Raw genomic sequence first — 20,538 nt, 5'->3', positions numbered from 1 at the left:
GACAAAATTAGATTAGACTACACAGACTTTTTAAAACTGTTTATCCTCTAATGGATCATAAGCACTTTTTGTGTTGTTCGTTCTCCTCCATAGCTAATTTTTAATGGTTGCAACTGCATTCCATTTTTTGATTGTATCATAATGTATTTAATGAGGCTTTATTATTGTACATTTATGTTGTTTCCAGATCTTCTCTATTATAATCACACAATAAGTATCCTTGAAGACAAATCTTTGTGCACATCCATAATTATGAGGACACATTTTTGCAAGCAGTATCACTTGTAAAATTATAATTAAAATTTAATTTGTTAGATTTAGGGCAAAAACATCAGTAAGGCTTTTTGACACATGTTGCTCTCCAGAGAGGATGTACCAAACCTACCCCCACCAGCAACATTCATTGGCTTTACGATTAGTGTTAAGATTTTAAAAATCCATGTTAGTTCTTTTATTTTCAATTAAATGTGGGATCTGTTGACAAGTCACTAAAAACTGCCCAAGGAGAGCTTGGTGGAAAACATACACATGCTCATTAAAACCATTCACCAGATTCTGGAATACCTAAGGACTCCTACGCAATGTCAACATTTGTCTAGGCGTCGCATCAATGAAGTATAGAGAAATAGGAGACAGTTGCCTCCAAATATTAGTTTATAACAATCAAGGGAGACATGGCCCAGGAGCAGTAGCACTACTTTTCTGTCCTTATTACCACCATTCCTAGGGGGCACTGTGCCTGAGGTGAGGTCCTAAATATCCAGTTCAATCCAGCATGGGTGGCGTGACCACAAGGTTCATGAAACAGCCGGGGTAGGTAACACTGTGCCTGTGGGAGTCAAAAGAAATGTAAGGAAGGAGAGAGTGAAGAAAAAAAGAGAGGGAAGGAAGGAATGAAGGAAAAAATGATGGACTTGAATCTGGTTCAGTAATTTGCCCTAGGAGTTCTGGAGCTTTGTGGTAGATCCTAGGGGCCCCTGGTGGCTCTGGACACTTGGCAATGGCCCTGCACCCTGTGGATGGTGGTGAGCCATCCTCCACATGGGGTGCTCTTTGGGTGCCTCCCACCTTGATCTCTAGGGTGTACATGCCTCATACGTCCCACTGGAGTCAACATGGTGGTCACACTGAGCTTGCTTCCAGATCCCTGATGAAAAGTCATTTTAGAAAGTATATTTTCATTTAAGAGAATCCTTGGGGTGCTGGGTAGCTCAGTTGGTTAAGCGTTTGACTCTTGATTTCAGCTCATATCATGATCTCAGGGTCATGAGATCGAGCCCCACCTCAGGCTCTGCACTGACTGTGGAGCCTGCCTAAGATTCTCTCTCTCTCTTTCTCCCTCTGCCCCTCCCCTGCTCACTGGCACATGCATGCTTGCTCTCTCTTTCTCTAAAAAAAATAAAAATAAATAAATAAATCTTTAATAAAAAAGAGAATCCTTTCATGCAGAAGCAGATCTTACCCTAGTGTTCAAGGTGCTATTCTTTCAAATTTTCTTTTTCTAAAAATGGAAAAAATAGGACATTCTGCACAGTAATATGTCAGAACATTGCAGCTTTGTTGAGTGGTTTTCATTCATTTATTCTTTCTTTTTTTATTAATGCTTACACAACAGATCCTGCTGAAGAAGCCACTGAGAGAACATTCTCTTCTCTGGTGTGGTTTAGTAGAATAATTATTACTAATTACAGCAATAATGAACCACACTCACCTCAAGTTATAAAAATTAAATAATAGCCATCATAAGATTCCATAAGGGTGTGCTGTTTTTGTAATTCCCAGAGCATGCTCACAAACATGATCTCATTGGGTTTTCATAGCAGCCAGGTAAAATGGGGACATGTTGGAGTCATCATTTCTATTTTCAGGTGAGATGGAAAGAGATCAAGGTTACCTAGTGTATCAGTGGCTGATGGAGAGGAAGAGTCTGGGCCCCAGCCTTAAAAACCCTGAATCTTTTCCAGAACACTTGGGATAATCTCACATGCATGTCCCTGTCAGCTCAGGTCATGACCTCGGGGTTGTCATATCAAGCCCCATGTTTGGCTTTGTGCTCAGTGGGGCATCTGCTAGAAATTCTCTCTGTCTCCCTCTCCCTCTGCCCCTGTCACACACCCCCCACCTCTTTCTCTCAAATAAATAAATAAATAAATAAATCTTTGAAATAAATAAATAAATAAATAAAATTTACTTGAAAACAAGGCATTGCATTAATGGTTTTGATTATTAAATGAGATAATGGAGGAGAACAGTCAGCACATAGCAAACATTCAATGCCTCTTAGCCATTATGATTATAAGTATTATCCTCATGAGGTAGATGGAAATTCATCCAGAGACCTCTTTCCTGTCTTAGGCCTCTGTCTTTTGGGCACCGAAGATGGCAGACAGACTGATGGCACCACGGAGTCATAAGGCCCCCTACACATGGAACCCAGCAAGGTTTCCCGAATGTGGCAGTCCAGTCTTTGGTATTATATCAATTTCCAATGGCTGACGTGACAGATTAACCACAAATTTAGTGGCTTAAAACAACACAGATTTATTACCTTACTGCTCTATAGGTCAGAAATCTATTATGGGTCTAATTGAGCTGATATCCAGGGCTGTATTCTTCTTCCCTGGAGGCTCCAAGGAGAATTGGTTTCCTTGCCTTTTCCAGCTTATAGACGCTCCTGCATTCCTGGGCTCCTGGCCACCTTCCTCCATCATCATCAGCACATCAAACCACTCTAACCTCTTTTGTCTCCTTCCATTTTCAAGATCCCTTGTAATTACATTGGACCCATGCAGATAATCCAGGATAATTGCACTATCTGAAGCTCAACCGATCAGGCACTTTACACCTACCTGCACCCTGATTCCCTCAATCCTGTGGATTAGGACATGGACATTTGAGGGGAGGGGATGTTATTCTGATCACCACAAATATCCAAGCTCTGCTTATTTAGTTAAAGCCTGGCAGCAGAGTCCAGCCTTGGGCACCACAGCCAAGAGGAGGGAATGATACAAATACACCAAGTCTAGGGGCGCCTGGGTGGCTCAGTTGGTTAAGTGGTTAAGTTGGTAAGTTGGTTAAGTTGCCTTCCTCTCAGGTCATGATCCCGGGGTCCTGGGCCCGAGCCCTGCATAGGGCCCCTTGCTCATCAGGGGAGTCTGCTTCTCTCTCTCTCTCTCCCCACACTCATGCTCTCTCTCACACAAATAAAGAGAAATATTAAAACCCAAATATACCAAATCTATAAAAGTTATCTCTCTAAGAATGTTCTGTGCATCTACATTAGAATCTACGGGTGGGCTTGTTTAAATGTAGATTCCAGGGCTTTATCCTCCATCCCAATATCTTGGTTTGGCAAGTCTGGAATAGACCCAAGGACTTTGCATTGAACAAACTTCTGGAAGTGCAGGTGATCCTGACATTCACCTAATCATACGAACCGCGTCTGTAAAGCACACGGGCCTGTGGTGAACATGGCACCCACAGGAAAACACAGTCTGGGGCTCTGTGATGAAGAGGCAGGGCAGGAATTCCTAAGTAGGGAAGAAACAAGAAGGCTCCCTGAAGCTTCTCCTCCTGGGTGGCCTGGGTCAGGCCGGGAATAGAAGAGGATATCATGGTGAGGCCTATGCTGTTGTCTCTACCAGGGAATTAGAGGCCTGACCTGGAATTCACACAGCACACTTTTGACCAGCTTTTGAGTAGCTTGCAGGAGGGAAGGGGGATCCAGGTGATGTTGCTGGAAAAAAGAGATATCCTGAGTGTGAAACACCTGCTCCCTTCTCTGGTGTGTACAGCTGAGGAGAAGGGGTGGGCTCCTCCGACCCTGCTCATCACTGAAGAATGTGAAGAATCCCAGGACATGGGCTCCCCCCTCTGCCTTCAGACCCAGAACCCTTCTCTGGAGGTCAGGGAGAGTCCGCAGAGGTGGGGGTGGGGGGGCAATGGGGACCCAGGCTGAATCATGCTTCCCCTGGAGGAGTGTTGGGATGACTTCATGCGGGGCCAGTACCTCCCTCCCAGACTTGTTCTCACAGCGAGAGGCGGCGTCCTCACCTCGGGCAGGTTCATCTGTGGAGGCTGTTTACGGGGGTTCTGGCAGCAAGCTCAGCATCTCATCACCTGACGTGGGTGCTGGTCCCACCGTCTCCACTGTCTTCCTGTCAGGTAGTCCTTGCTTTCTCCATTAAACTTTGGAAGTCTCCATCCCTTCATTGGTCCCAAGATCAGCTCCACATAGGCAGATGAGGGGTTCGGTGGTGCTGGGATCCTGGGAGCCCTGGAATGGGCTCTGGTCCCTCTATGACCTTTATGTGGTGCATTCATGGCACCCCTCCTCCTCCTGGCAGGCCTGGACTTCTTGCCAGATTAACCTCCTATGCAGATAGACAAGGTGAGGGCATAATAACACCCTTCTCCATGGCCCTACTTATTAGCAGATACCTGCTAATAGCTCATCAGCTGCTTCTCTTCTTGCCAGATCTTTCCTGTGACCAGACATCTTTCCCAGACCCCTTTCCATTCTGAGGGTTTGGTCTCCATAGGAGGAAAGCACATGATGCCAAAGAAGAATAGGATTTTTAACCAGACAACTTTGGTGCAAGTCCCAGCAGAACTGTTTGATTGCTATGATCCTGGGCAAGTATCTTAACCTCCTTGGGATTCATTTCACTTGCCTGACTCACAGGGTCATTTTGAAGATTCAATAAGATAATGCATATAAAACCCCATTATGAAGAGTAACATATTGTACATGTTCATTAAAGATTTATTGAGCCCATTTATTAAGTGTTTATTAAGTGCCAGGCCCTGAGCTGGGCAGTGTGGGCATGGACATTGAAGATACAGCACACACTGAAAGCATCTCAAGGTGTAGCTTTCATCATTATGATTAATAATATGCAAACATTTGAAGGTGAGCAAGCCCAGCAGTGGTGATGAGGGTGTGGGGCCATATGAGGACGGTGGCCATGCTGACTGCCTGGAAGCTGGGATATGGAGAGCCAACTTTTGTTAGTGGCCTGGGAAAATCTCTAGATGTGTCCATGTCTCTTGGGATGGAATCTGGTCTGTGACGTGGAAGTATTCTAGTTTTCAGCTTCTACATCCTACTATCTCTCTTGGCATCTTCCTTGCAAGATGGTCCTGGACTTTCCATCTGTTCTTCTTGGAACCTTTTCACTTTGGACACCCACTGAGCTTTGATTCTTTGGACTTTGATTCTTTGAGCTTTGATTCTTTGGACTATAACCTCCTGGATATAGGGCAGACTCACACACGTTACCTTGTCTGAAATCCTTGGTGCCTGATGTGTTTCAGAAATCAGCTTTGGATTTGAGAGAAGTATTATTGTCCATATGAAGTAGCAGCCAGAACAGTATCTGAGAAGCACCCTCCACCAAACGAGGAAGCATTCCTGCAGAGGGAATATTTCCACTAGGTGAGGTCAGTAAAGAGTATAAATAATCTCAAGTAGCCATATGAGTTATGATAAAACTGTTACTTTTCATAGTTTTTTTTAACTTGCCAATTGTGAGAAAGGGACTGTGGGTCTATCTAGCTTAGCCCTTGAGCTAGTGCCTTTCAGGTCTAGATTATTTCATTATTTTTATATTTTAATAATATAAGTTAATGCATACCAAGCCTGGAGCCATAGAGGATATAAGGTATTCTGGACTCTGTTCTCAGAAATCCTGAGTATCCCCTCTTGACCTATAGCTGTAGGTAAGCACCTGTGTACATTTTCCAATGTTATATTTCCAGCCAAATAGAGCTCATCACTTGATTCTACCACAAACAAACAAACACAAACAAAAATCAGAAGGGAGTTTGGAAAGGTCCACTTACAGCAAAATCATCCTCTTCCCTGCTTGACTAGGGGTTGACCTAGATCACCATTGTAATGGTTTCAAGCAAATACTTGTCTAACAACTTATACTTCAATAAAGTTCTTTTTTATTTTTTTAAAGATTTTATTTATTTATTCATGAGAGAGAGAGAGAGAGAGAGAGAGAGAGAGAGAGGCAGATGGAGAAGCAGGCTCCATGCAGGGAGCCTGATGTGGGACTCAATCCTGGAACTTCAGGATTATGCCCTGGGTCGAAGGCAGGCGCTAAACCGCTGAGCCACCCAGGGATCCCCATAAAGTTCTTTTTTTTAAAAAAAATATTTTATTTATCTATTCATGAGAGAGATACACAGAGATAGGCAGAGACATAGGCAGAGGGAGAAGCTGGCTCCCTGGGGGACCCTATCCCAGAACCCCGGGATCACACCCTGAGCCAAAGGCAGACTCTCAACCACTGAGCCACCCAGATGCCCCTGAAGTAGACAAATCATGGTTATCAGGTCATGTCAATTGGGAGGTGAATATATACCCTTCAAAGTGGGAGGAAGGGAAAGTTTGTCTTCCAGTATTCTACTTTTTTGAAAGAACCAGTAGATCAATCAGCACTGATTTTTTGAGCTAGAAATACAAAGATGCAGTATGTCCTGAATCCTTCTTTATTCCTTAAAGTTAAAATCCTTCTTTATTCTCTTCATTACTTTTGGTTACTTGATGTTTCATTTTTTTAAAAAAAATGGTAAATTTTTAGCACTTTAGCAAATAATATTATGCATAGATAGTGGATCCTAAATACATGCATTATTTAATCTCTTACCCTAATGTCTGTATTTTCTCATAAAATAGAAAAGCATTATATACCACAAACTTTTCTTGACTACGGTCTCATCACCCTCTATCAGACTGATTCTTTCTTTACAGTTAATGGCAGTAGCAGAATGGCACCCTCATATGGTACGGAGAACACTGGTTGGAATGCAGTGATGAAGAGGGAGGCCATGGCATGCCCATTCATGAGACTTGTCAACCCCAGCATCCATTTCTGCCCATACTTCCAGCCTTAGGGGAGGGGTTGGTTAGCCAGGAACAGTGTCTCCAACTACTAATCACTATCTCCCACTTCTTCCTTTTTTGAGTGCTTTGTGATGCTGTCCAGTCCCAAGTACTCACAGAAAGTCTCATGATACAAGAGTGGTTGCTCTAAATATCTAGGCACATAGAAATAAATACCCATATTTATTTCGCATTTGTGCAGTGTGTTTGTATTGTTGCTACTTATATCAATCACTGACTTCTATTAAAAATTAATTTGGGGTTATAAATCTGAAAATACATTTCTAAAATTATGTTTTGGTTTTTGTACTCATGAAAGAGCTCTTAAATGTTAACATCTTTGTATGGATTAGAGTCTTAATGCCAACAAGGAATGGAGGCTGCCATGATGTGGGGGCGAAGGGTCTGCCAATACTTTCAGGCTTGGTGGGATACTAGTTGTTACAGTCCAGAAAAGGGGTGAAAAGAAAACAAATGTCCTCAGAGTAAAGGAAGAAGCTGGAGAAAGAGGTTGGAGATGACCTCCCTCTGAGCAAACCGCACTCACTTCACTTGGAAGCAGACCCTGCTTTGAAAGGCTACTTGGGAAAACTGTGTCCCTCCCCATGTTCCTCATACAAGGGTGTCTTGTCTTCCACCTGCAGACTTAGCTGTGGCCTGGGCCCTGGAAACAAATCTGCTCATCATAAGGGAGATTTGAGGAAGGAGCTAATCAACATGATGCTCATCATCTGTAAGGATACTGGAAGATTCCTCTGAAGAATTCAATGTACTCTGTCAGTTGAAGCCTTGGCTGCTTAGAAGGGAGCTGCCCTTGTGTGCCAGTCACATCCAGTAAATAATTATTTAAAACTCACTATTGTGCTACCACTATTCTGGGTTCTGGAGACTCAGTAGAACATTCACATGCCCTCTCCATAGAGCTTATGGTCAACACAGGGAGGCAGCATGAGGTGGAGGATTACATGGTGGTTGTGCTTAGGGCTACAAAGAGGAAGCCTAGTAAAGTATGGAGTGTGCAGAACAGGAGGTTGTGGGGAGGGTTCCCTAAGGAAGTGTCGTTTTATGCCAAATCTCAATACAAGTGGGGACTAGCCAGGTGAAGGGTTGGGGGTGGGGATTGTACCAATACCAAGAATAGTAAATGGTCGGTGTGGGAAGGCCCTGAGGAGGGAAGCAAAGGGAGCAAGCAAAAAAATAGTATAAAATTGGCTGGACCCTATGACCTGACCATTGTCCTCCTGGGCAAATACCTCACAGGAAGACGTACATTTGTGCATTTGTACACATGTACTCGAATGTTCATAACAGCAATGTTGGTAATATCTCCAAACTGGAAACTACCCAAGTGCACATCAACACAAAGATGGATAAATGAATTGTGGCCCATTCACATTGGATTGTTTAATTCAGCAATTAGAATGAATGAACTGCCACTATGCCCGGCAGTACGCTGGAGTCTCGCAAACGTAAGGATAAGTGAACGAAATCAGACACAGACGGGTACACTTACACAAATGTGCATATAGAAGGTGCCAAAGCTGAGCTGTGGCTCTCCTTTGGAGAGTTAATGACTAGAAGCCTGTAATGAGGGGCTACTAGGGTGCTAGCCATAAGCTGTTTCATGATTGGGAGGCTGGTTACATGGGTGTGTTCAGTTTGGGAAAATTCATTAAACTACATGCTTAAAATGTACACCCTTTAATTTGTATCTGTTATACTTTAATAAAAAAATTGGTAAAAATATGAGGCTAGACAGATACACAGAGACATTATATGTCTGGGCTAGGTTTTGAGCTCCACCCTGCTTGTGCTCCTGATCTGGAACCTGGAGCCAGCTACTCTGTCCACATTTCTACCTTTGATGGCCTAAGGATGTGTCTCAAGTCCCACCTTGCAAGCTGGCCCCATCCCCGCTGCCGGGCTCTGCATTGGCTCCCACTTGCCACATGCTGCCCAGCTCACGCCCCCGACTGCAGACCCCTCCCTCCATACCCTTGTCTCATCCACTCCCTGTTGATATGATAGCAGGTGTCACGCCCCTCCCCTGAGGCTAAATGGGTGGCATCACTGGGACATGAAGGAGAAATAGATATTTGCTTCTACCTGAGTTATTTGGTGCAACCCCTAAAATACCACAGAAGATCTCACTCATGGTCATACTCAGAATGTTTTTAAAGTTTATTGATTTGAGTAAATCTTGACCTCTCTTTGCATCAGAAGCCTTGCTTAGGGTTTCTTGTTAGGTGACAAATAATAGCCCGATATTGTCTAAGCTCCTTTTGCTTGGCTGCTCTGTCACCTGCCACTGCACGTGGATCTGTGTACACACTGCAGCCGCTTCCCGCTGGGTCCTCTCTCTCCTGTCACAAAGGGTGGTACAGTCATAGAAGCATGGAGAGGAGTCTGGACTGGGAGGCGAGCAGACCTGAAGCACAGTGTCAGACGTTTCAAGATGGAAACAAGCAAGCAAAAACCAAAACCAAACCAAACAAAAATCCAAATAAATAAATTGGCAAACGAAGAGATACAAGTTGATTTAGGTGACTGTGGCAGTTTAAGACCTCAAGACTTCAATTCCTCTAAATGTTAATTTTCTCGGTCCTGCCAGTTTAGGACTTCTTACATTTCAGTCACCTGCTTCCTACCTTCTTGATTTTTGTCCTATTTTCTCGTCACCTGAACTGCTTGAAGTATTTTCTATCTGAATTGAATCATCCCCCTTCTTTTAAAAAAAGAACTTAAATTTATTCATCAGGAAGCTTCACATCATTGCTCTAAATGAAACATTGGAATCACAACTTAAAAAGTCACTAAAAATGAGTGCAATGTAAACAAAACAATTTACTAAGTTCCGGCTAACTCCTAGCCGGTGTGGAAGGCAAAAGGGAAATCAACAAATGCTAGACACCCCCTTAATGTTATCAGAAGGGTAGGTGAGTACTCAAAAGGGACTCCCTTTCTCACCATGCAAGCCAAAGTGGGTTTATACCTTGCCTGCCACTATCTACAATCTACAATCGTTCTGCAAACCCTGGAGGAGATACTGTCCCACGCCTTGGGAAACGGTGGCCCAGTGATCCCTAAGGACGCAGCTAAAAGAATGAGGGAAACAGAGAAATGGTGAAGGGGGTATACAGAAGTCACTCCTTTCAGCAAATGGAAAAAAACATGACACCAATACTCGGCTTTGCAAGTATCAACTGGTCCCCTGTCCCTGTGCTTCTCATTGTTTGAATGGGAACAGCAACACAAAGCTATCCACACAGCAAGGATGAAAAGAGAAAGGGGTTGATGGCTTGAGCACCTCATCATGCTGCTTGAGGTCCTGCTTGTTCCGAGCCTGGTCCTAGCTCTTCCCTCGCCACCCCCCCGAGTCCAGCCCCATCAAGACTCAGAAAGAGCCTAGAAGTCCTTCCTCTGAGTGTGGGGCCTGCTTCCTGCAGCCTCGTCCTGTCCTTAAATCAAAACCAGACTTCCTCCGATCTTTGTATTTTGCATTTTGGCTAGATGGTAGGATCTTTTTGGGGGTACTGTTCCCAATCTGTACGGGAGTGAGTTGTGAATGATGAATACCGTAGATCATCTTGTTTGGGAATGGCACCTTAATATGCTGAAAGTAATATGAAGCCATATATCTTTCCAGATGAGTATATCCAAGTCCTGAAACAGCTTAATAGGGAGTCTCCTACCCCCTTCAGTTATTGTTGAGGCTTATCAAATGGAGCTCACCAAAAGGCATTATGGCTTCTTGACCAAAACGAAAATTTCCTGTCTCTGATTTCCTGTAATTTCAAAGTTATTTCCCTTCTGTCCTGTAACCTGCCAACCCAAATACCCAAAGCAAAAGAGGCCCTATATGAGGCCCTATACCTTCCTTGGCTTCTTTCATAGCCTTATAATAAATAATTAATATCTTACTTCTTTATGGTATTGTTTTACTTTCAGAAAGGATTGCAGGACACTGTGCTTTCCATGGGCCTCTATGGATGCTCCTGTAGTTCTCAAAGAAGCTAACATTATCAGTCATTTTAAATTTTAATTAAGATATTCAGAAAGAATAAAAAGCCTGTAAAATACTCCGGGTAGTTTATGACTAATATTTCTTTAAGCAGGTACTTATTTTTCCTTCTGTATGAACTGGGGCGTCTATGAGCTTGCTTCTGAAGCGTATGATAATACTCGTGTTGCCTACTCAGCTTTAGGTGACTTCCAGTTTCTTAAGTCATCATAGAAGACCATGTCTACTTTATTCTTAAAAATTTTATTCTTGCTTCTCAAACTTCTAGAAAAAAAGAGATGATGTCTGTTCCTTTTCTCTTTGTTTCAACCATTGCCTAAGTCAGCATTTTCAAGATGTCTTATGCAGAAGACTAGTCTTAGGACATTCCAATGTCAAAATACTTTGGGAGATGACACATACCCTATCTTACTCTTGGAGATTCCCCACACATATTAGGCTTTTCAAGGCTCTGAGAATCCTGGGGAGTTGAGAAAATTGTTTAACTTTGTGTAACTATATTTTGCCAAACTCACATTATCGCCTGAGTGTGGGTTGAGCAAGGTGTTCTCTAGCTATCTCTAGAACTGAATTTAGATAAAAGGCGTGTGTCTAAAGGGAAGGTAGTAGTTTTAAAATATGGCCTTGAATTCTTTGACGATCCGTCCTTCAAGAGTTTGGGGTGGGGGGTTCTGTGGCCACTCCCTTTGACTCTGGGTGTGGCTGTGAAGGGTTCCAATGATGGATTAACACAGAAGTGTGCTTTGTGTCTAGTCATAAATGTTTCTGTAACTTCTACTGTGTCACATTTGGAGTGCTAAGCCACTATTAAGGTGTCTAACTATCCTGACACTACTATGATGAGGAGGCTGTGTGTAGGTGTACTGATCAACAGCTAAGCCCAGCTGTCCAGCCATCCCTACAAGGTACCAGCACATAAGTCATCTTGGATCCGCCAGGCCCAGCCTCTGTATCAGCTGAATACCACCAAGGGTCCTCTTTTGTAGAAAAGGATCACCCGGGTGAGCTCAGCTTGAATTCCTAGGCCACAAAATCATGAGATTTAAACCTCTGAGGTTTAGGTGAGCTTGTTACATAGCAAGAGATAATCGGGACAGGGATAGTTGAGCTCTTTAGGTTTGGAAGAGAAATCTGAGTGTCTTCTCTGATTCATTCTAAAGCTAGAAAGGCCAGAGATCCACTAGTTTCTCCATTTAGGTTCTTCCCCCTGTACATGTGACCCCAAGAATATGTTCATTGAGAGAGAACTCCTCCTTTGGCCAGCTCTGGGACCTTCCTAATAATTGCGCTCTCAGGCTGCACTACCAGTAAACCAGACACAAATCACTGGATACTAGACTTTGATGTTTAAAAGATGGGGAACAGAGGGGAAAACATGCCATTCCCTTACACTCCTCACAGGCTCATACTAAAATGGCTGATGCTTATGTACAAACACTCTCATCCAATTAGTCATTAGAGCCTGACAGTGCCACCTCCTAAATATATTATTAAGCCAATAAACCCTCTCAATCGCTGCTTTAGCTCAGGCACTCATCATCTCTCTCTTACATAACATTTGCCTTCTGACTCATCATCCTTATTCCAATTTCTCCCCAACCATAGCCTGAGGGGTTTTTCTAAGGCACAAATCCGACATATCACTCTCCAGAATAAGACCCTTCCTGTTGCACACAGGAGAGAGTCCAAATTCAACAGTATTGCTATATTAGTTATAGTCCACTGAGCAAAAAAGAAACTATTCTAGGCTTCTAAATAGTTGGAACTTCAAGAAGGAATTGGTTCTATAGCTAGTGGAAGAGCACAGAAAGAAAAGAGGAGATGGGAGCTAGAAGCAGAAACTGAGGCCACTGTGAGGGGCAGGAGGGGGAGTTCAGCCATGGGGACCACAGAGCTGATGCTGGAGAGGCCACTCAGTGCAGAGTGAGAGAGAAACAGCCTGGCCTCTGTCCTGCTTCCACTACCCGCCCCCTACCATTTTCTACTTGTGCCTCCCACTGTTGAAACTTCCCAGAAAGCCAGTCAGTGAAGGATCCCACTCTGGTTCCCAGCAGAGCCAAGGAGGGGTGGAGGTGACTAGCTCAGTGACACGTGAGACCTTTGTGGTCCAAACCTATGCACATCTCCATTCTCGTGCTTCAGCATTTCCTCAACTTCTCCTTCCCCCTCCCCCTGCCCTGCCCCCCTGCTATACTGAACCACCACTTCTCTCTTTCCAGGCAGGAGAATTGGCTCTTGCTGTTCTTTCCACTTCTAATATCCTCCACTCAAGCTTTCAAGCCCACTCACTATCTTCCATGTTCAAGTCATTCACTTCTTTATGAGTTCTACCCCTGCCTTCTGCTTCATTAATACAGTATTCATCTATCATGTTATTAGTGAGCAGAAGATTTCTTATTTGTGTTTGCCCCTATTTATCTCTCTTATAGTACAAAAGCCCCTGATTTTCTCTTAGGAGCCACCTCTCCTAGTCTACATGATGCTAGAGAGGCTTTCAGTTACATGGATTTGTGACCTTGTTTTTGAGATTGATGTAAGACGCAAGTTGAACAACAGGAGTAGCTCATCTCAGTGACTGGGCGATGGTGGAGACACGAGTAAATGGCCCATCAGACTTCTTAGAGACTGATGTGGATGGTAGTAGGCAGAGTCACAATCTTTAACGATACACACAACGCAAGAAGAGCTTCGGATGCTCCTCTTTGCTGCCTCTTGGAAAAAAGCTTGCCTGAGGATCAAACCAAAAAAGAACAAAGCCGGACCAGGTGAGAAAGAGAGAGACTCCAGTTGCTGTTTGGGCACCTGGACTTACGTGTGCCTGAACAAGTTACCCCGTGCACTTCTCAAGTGCCTGAGTCAGCAGACATCCCTCACCATTCTTTACAAAATTAAAGCATCCCTCATGTGCACTTAAAAAGAAGGTTTATTCTCTGTTATTGGAATTCGGAATTTGACATATATCCCTAAGAGCACATTACTGTGTTACTTAGAGCTTTGATCCTTCCCAGATATTTGTCTATTTGTGATGGGCTGTGAAAAATGTATTACTGTTGTTTATTAACTGTGCATTTCTGTCTGTCTCTCCTTGCTTCACCTGCAGTTTCTGTTTTCTGCAAGTTGTTGCTATTTTATTGGATACATGGATATTACTATGTGTTTATTGTGAATATAGCCTTTAGTATTATAAAATACACTTTCAAAAAAATGCTTTTTGGCTCTTGCGGTGTGTGTGTGCATGTTTTATACCAGGTGGTCTATTTATTTGTTTTCTCACTCTTTTTCTGATGTTCCTCTTGCTATTTGAGAAGGTTCACATTTTTTTTTTTGGTCTTATGCATCACCTTTCAATGAATATCTTTACATAATACCTTTAATCATGTCTTTATCAGATATCATCTATTAGTTTCTAGCAATGAACATTTAGTGGGTGACTGAGGTGAATTTCTCCTGTAAGGGGAACTCCGAGCTCCAGTCTGGCTGGTGTGGGCAATCCTCAACCTTAAAGCAAAGTTGAGAGTGTAGGTTTTATTTTGTTTGTTGAATATTATGACCTCCTTTTCTTTTCCAGCAAGCCATTAAGATGTCCTTCCCCATTTCCTCCTCCCCATTTGGGTTGCCTCCAGGGTAAGACAGAATGAGGTGGGCAAATCTCATTGTCGACTCCTCCCTTCTGAGCAGCTCTGGCTTAATAAATTCCTCAGTGAACTAAGGGGAGGGGTCTCTTGCTTGGTCCACAGCATCACTGGGCTGCTCGCTAAGGATTATCCAGATTCACCACTACTGTGGAGATCACAAATGTTCAGGGTTTAACACCCTCTGAGATCCCCTCCCAATAACTGTCCACCCACTTGAGCATTGCTCCTTCCCTCTTGCTCTCCTTCTGTTCTCTCCTCAGCTGTCCTTACCTGCTTCCTGGCTTGCTCATTTCTGTCTTCTCTTTCTGGCTCATCAATGGCTTAGACAAATAATAAATGCCTTTTTAGCCACTCTCCTTCCAGCAATTTGCATGCACTGTGTCAAATGCTTCAAATTGCTCAGAGTTGAGTTTCAGAGTGTTGGAAAAGGTGCAAAGCCTGGATGTAAGCCCTGGATGGGTCTCAGAGCGTCTGGGAAGCCTTTATAGATGTTGTTTACTAAGTCTGTTTTGCAAAGAGTTGCATTACAACCATGCCTTCCTGCTAGATCTAATTGTAAACTGCAAAAATCCTGCTTGATTTAAGCTAAATATACATCAGATAGAGTCACTTTTGGAGAAAGAGCTCACTCTTCAAGGAAGAAGGGCACAAGATATAACCAGTCATGTTAGCGACTTTTATGAAGTCCCCAAAAGGCTGTCAGCAGGAACATCCTTGCAAGGGCCTCCCCACTCACACCTGGCTCTAGCAAGCACCCTCCCACTCCTTGTCCCATGGTGGGAATATTCGGGAAGGCTCTTTTCCTCTTGGACTCATTTTAAATTACATTCTGGCAGCAGTTGATAAATTCTATCTGTCTTCTGAGCCCCAGGCCCCCCTGAGATAGCTACTTATAATTGAAGAAAGAACAGAAACCAAAACTTGACTCAGGCAGTTTAGGTTTATGTGCTTTGTCAATTTACCTGGGTTATTCCCCGGAGGACCAGGAGGATAAAGTTACCTGGGAGTGGAAAACAAGAAAAGGAGGTAGAGGTCCTTACAATGGGGTTCTGCTTTACGCTAAATAAAAATGAATAGCAAACCTCCGACATGAGCGCTTTTATTCACAAAGGTCAAGTTAAATAACTTGGAATTCATGTCTAGCCTTCACATAAACATTCAGCCTGTAACCAGTGGTGCCTAATTGCTTTGTGTGGTGTTTTGTCTGTACCAGGCAAAAGCACAGTTAGTTAGACTCGTGTTAATGACTTCAAGGCTCCGGTTATGATTTCCACACAGGCAGGGCTTTGCCATGGCTACAGACTTTCTGTAAGAATCAGTATTCCCCAAAGCTCCAGGGCTAGCCCTCAGTGGCCTCATTTTATAGTCTCTCCAACTGAGGGCTCATCTGGCCTCATGACTTTAATTACCACCCCAATGTGAACAGACTTCCAGAACTACCTTTTCCCATCTTTTGCTATCTTCAGAGCACCAGTCCTGAGGCCCAGGTTAAGTGGCTACCATGTTTTCACTGCCTCAACTACCCAAGCACACACTCCCACTATCACCAAAAACTCCATTTCCCTCTCAACTTTCTTATCTTTACAAATGATGCCTTTAAAAAAGGAGACTACTATCCCATTGAGAAGACTCCAGCTGTATGGAGTAGCCCTGATTATTCCAATGCTGTTCACAGCAAAAGAATTGAGTCTTCTGACTTTACTAAGAGGTCAAAAACTGAGCTCCTCTCATTCCCTGTATCTCTTTGAAGCATGGAGTCTTGCCTAGGTTATAAGTATAACCATTTTGGCCTGTTTTATTTTCTGTTCTAGATGTGTGAAGTCCTTCAGTGCAGAAATCACATTGCTATTTTTGTGTGTGGGCCTCACGAACATCAAGTAGTATGTGCTCAGTAAATGCTTGCTGAAAGAATAAATAAGAAAAGGACAAATGAGCAGGTAAGATGTTCTCTTTAGGAAACCTCAGCTATGAGTTCTCTGGCCTTTGATGACAATACTGGTTCTTGTGGCAGTCCAATATCAAGCCTTCTCTCATTCTTTCTAAGTGTTTGGTAGCATAGTTAATAAGTGGCTTCTAAGGTTGTTAGTTCCATTTAAAAGGTGAGATGGTTAGAATTTGATTTTGGAAAATCAAATCTATAAATACTGATGCCTATTTTCCTCACTCGAAGGACAGAAAAAGTGGAACAAGCTCCTGGAAAAGGCAAAATTGGGGTTGGATAAGAATGCATTACCTCTTTAAAATTTGATACATATCATTGACCTTTGAGCACTAACCTTATGGAAACTACACTGAGAAGTTAATCCATAAAGAATTGTAATTCCCCTAAAGGCATCTCTTCTTGGGATAGGAAAATCATCTAGAGTTCTAAGAATTCTGCATTCAAGGTCGCAGAATGGATTTTGATATTTTTTTTCCTTTTCAACCAAATGCATAAAATTGCATGGGTGGTATAAAGAAGCCAGAGTAAGAAACCCTACTAATGAACTGAGACTATCCTTTCAACCTCAAAAATTTTGAGTAGAGTATGGATTAATGCTCAAGATGCACCAAGGGTACTCCTCAGAGAAAGATACCAACTTCACATGATCTCTAGTGATTAGGATTACTCTACAGAACCAAATATCTGAACTTCATGATGTAATTGACTGAAATCACTCCAGTGAATCCCAGCAGACTTAAAATAAAATCCATACTCCTTACCATAGTTTGGGAAGTCCTACATCAAGTCCCCACCAGTTTTTCCTATCCCATCTCTTGCCACTCTCCCCATCACTCTTGAGATTCTACCTAGATCAGCTCTCTCCTGATTCTTTGGCAATATCAATTCCATGCTTCACTCTACTGAGCCACTTTTCACTTCCTAGTATATGGGGCCTGGAATGTTCTCCCACACCTTTGCATAGCTGGTTAACTCTCTTTCCTCAATAATAACTGAAAGTAGCATGCCAATGTCTCTCCCAGTGATTGTGTACCGCCTTTTTTTTTCTTATAGCTCTTTCCATTGTTTGGAGTTTATCTATATATGATCGTATACCTCCTATTTGCTTATTTACCTATGTATGTGCTTATTGTCTGTCTCTTCTACTAGAATATAAATTCTTCCAAAAGATGGCCCTGCCAGTCTTTTCCAGAGGAGAGCCTGGCACAGAGTAGAAAACCACAGAAAAACGTAGCTCCCAACCTGGCACAAGAAAAAGCTGAATAATCTACAAAATCCAACTTTCTATGAGCCAATCACAGACTGATGTCACAAGACAACCAATGAACTGAATTCCAAAAAAGTGATAAACCTCTTCAAATGGAGACAAGACACACAAACTGTGTTTGACAGAGCATGAGAGAAAGAAATGTCCTCTGTTAAAGGAATGCATTCTGAAAGGCCAGATGTAGGCTGGTGTGAAAATTTAGAATGACAAAAAGCCCCAGACACAAGAGGAACCTGTGCTTGTTCACAAGCAATGTTTTATGGACTTGCACTGGGGGCTTCCGAGAATGACTGGGGGAAGGGCAAGACACCAGAGGATCTCCCTCCAAGGTACAGGGATGCTGGAGGCTATTGACAGGCATGGAATGAGGAGCCAGGCATGAAACTCCATGTGTTTCCCTGAACCCTTGTCTCATATGAAACAAAGACTTAAGCCTCTGAAGGAAGGATAGGAAATCTTTCTGCCCGGGGCTTAGACAAAATCCATAGCTTTTTTTGGGGGGGAGGCGAATAATAGGAAAATCTTTCTTTTCCTGGGGAGAGGAAGAAACCATTTTTAGTTCCAGGATCCTCCGTGGTTATGAAGTAGAAGCCTGCTATCACTGGAGGAGAGGCAAGAAATGATCTCTTGTCCAAGAGCCTCCACAGACACAAGGAAGAGTTGGACTGTTATTGCTGGGTGGGCAGCCACACAGGAAATGCTCCACTCTTGAGCCCCAGATGCACAGAGTATGCATAAGACTAAGGCTGGACTGGAAGAACCCAAAATCCTCCTGTCCTCACTGTTAGCTTAGCAGTAAGTAACAAATAATAGCCTACTCCTCCTGAAAAGAGATGCAACAGGTGGCGCAGAGATACAGAGACTGCTGAAAGCTGAATAGAGTGAGAGCATTGAGGAAAACCTTACCACACCTTAGATCTTCTTCCAAGCACAGGTTAGCAGCAGCCCAGTGATGGAGAAACTTGAAGTCTGTGGTTGGTTGGTGACAACAAAACACGAATCCATATCAGTGACCATCTACATGGACTCAATCTGTTGCTCCTCCCACCAGTGGCCTGATTCAAGAAAAGACATAGCTATTTCCAGGCAAAAATAATACTTGCCTCTGTCTCTATCTCTCTATACATGATGTCTGGCACATAATAAAAAAATTATGGGACATACATAGATGCAAGCCAAACAAAACCAGAAACAACCTCATAGTCAAAAGATAAGGCCAGAACTGTGCTCAGAACCTTAGAGATAACACATATGTTGGAACTATCAGGCAGAGTCTTTAAAATAACTATGATCATTTATATTAAAAATCTAGTGAAAAAAATGAACAACATGCATAAACAAAAAACAACATGCATAAAAAAGTGGGGAATTCCAGCATGGAAATGAAAAATTATAAAAAGGAGTCAGGTAGAAATATTGCAAAATAATTTCAGGAGATATATGAAATGCATAATTATCACGATGGACTTATAATAAGACAGACCACACATAAGGAAAGAATTAGTGATCTTGAAGATAGGTCAATATAGAAATTATCCAAACTGAAATATATGAAGAGAAAAATCAATGACTAAAAGCAAACAGAGCATCTAAGAACTGTGAGACAACAGTATCAAGTGGTCAAACATATGGGTTATTGAAGACCTAGAAGGAAAAGACAGAGAAAACAGAGCCAAAAATATAAACTTAAAATAAGAAAATGGCTGAGGATCAAAGACAACAAATAATAGATTGAAGCAACACAGAAAATCCCAAATTTTTAAAAAAGATTTTTTATATGTATATATATACATACACACACACACACATATATATATATATATATATATATATATTTTATTCATGAGAGACAAAGAGAGAGAGAGAAGGAGAGAGAGAGAGAGAGGCAGAGACATAGGCAGGGAGAGAATCAGGCTCCATGTAGGGAGCCTGATGTGGGACTCGATCCTGGGACTCCAGGATCACGCCCCCAGTTGAAGGCAGGCACTTAACTACTGAGCCACCCAGGTGTCCCAAGAATCCCAAATTTAACGAATGCAACCACATACCAAAACAGAGAGAGAGAGTTAGAGAGAGAGCCCATACACCGAGACTGATCATAATAAAATTTCTAAAAATCAAAGTCAAAGAGAAAATATTGAAGGTAGACAGGATAAAGGAAACATCACAAACAGGACAATAAAGAATACAACAGATATGTAGCTAAAACTATGCAAGCCACGAGACAATACTGACATCTTTAAAACACCAAAAGAAGAGAGAAAGTAGCTGTGAAGTCACAATTTGATATACAGTGAAATATCTTTTTGAAAATGAAGACAATTGGATTTTTTCAGGTTTTCAAACAAAAGCTATAAAAATTTACTGTTAACTGACCTGCACTAAGCATTAAGAAATGTTAAATGAAATGCTTTAAGCAGAGGAAATTGGGTATTACTTGGATATTTGTTTCAACACAAAGAAATGAAATACACTGGAAATGATAAACAGGAGGGAAAATTTCTGTTATTTTTAATTGCTCTAAAGGATGATAATTGAAAGTACATGAAAAGATGCTTGACACCCTTAGTCATCAGGGAAATGTTAATCCAAACCACAATAAATTGCTATTTCAGAACCACTAGAATGACTTGCAAAGAAAAGCTAAACAATTGCATATGTTGGGGAGGACATTGAGACCCCAGAGATTCTCTACACTGCTAGTGGGAGTGCACAATGGGGTAGCTGCCCTAAAAAACAACCTAGCCTTCTCTCAAACAGTTAAACACAGGCTAACCA

At 42.5% G+C, this 20,538-nt stretch overlaps 1 long non-coding RNA gene across 1 annotated transcript in view; it reads left to right on the top strand.

Moving 5' to 3' along the window:
* LOC121481996 overlaps window positions 1-19,527 on the top strand; it is a 74,594-nt gene extending 55,067 nt beyond the window's left edge. Inside the window, exons 2-3 of the long non-coding RNA XR_005985476.1 lie at window positions 16,363-16,488; window positions 17,643-19,527. This is a non-coding gene — a long non-coding RNA (uncharacterized LOC121481996). The remainder of the gene's footprint in view (window positions 1-16,362; window positions 16,489-17,642) is intronic.
* Window positions 19,528-20,538: the final 1,011 nt, after the last annotated feature.

The sequence above is a fragment of the Vulpes lagopus genome, chromosome 24 (assembly GCF_018345385.1).
Source record: "Vulpes lagopus strain Blue_001 chromosome 24, ASM1834538v1, whole genome shotgun sequence".
NCBI classification, from domain to species: domain Eukaryota; kingdom Metazoa; phylum Chordata; class Mammalia; order Carnivora; family Canidae; genus Vulpes; species Vulpes lagopus.
The sequence above is the reverse complement of the archived record's forward strand: the minus strand, read 5'-3'. Positions and strand labels throughout refer to the sequence as shown.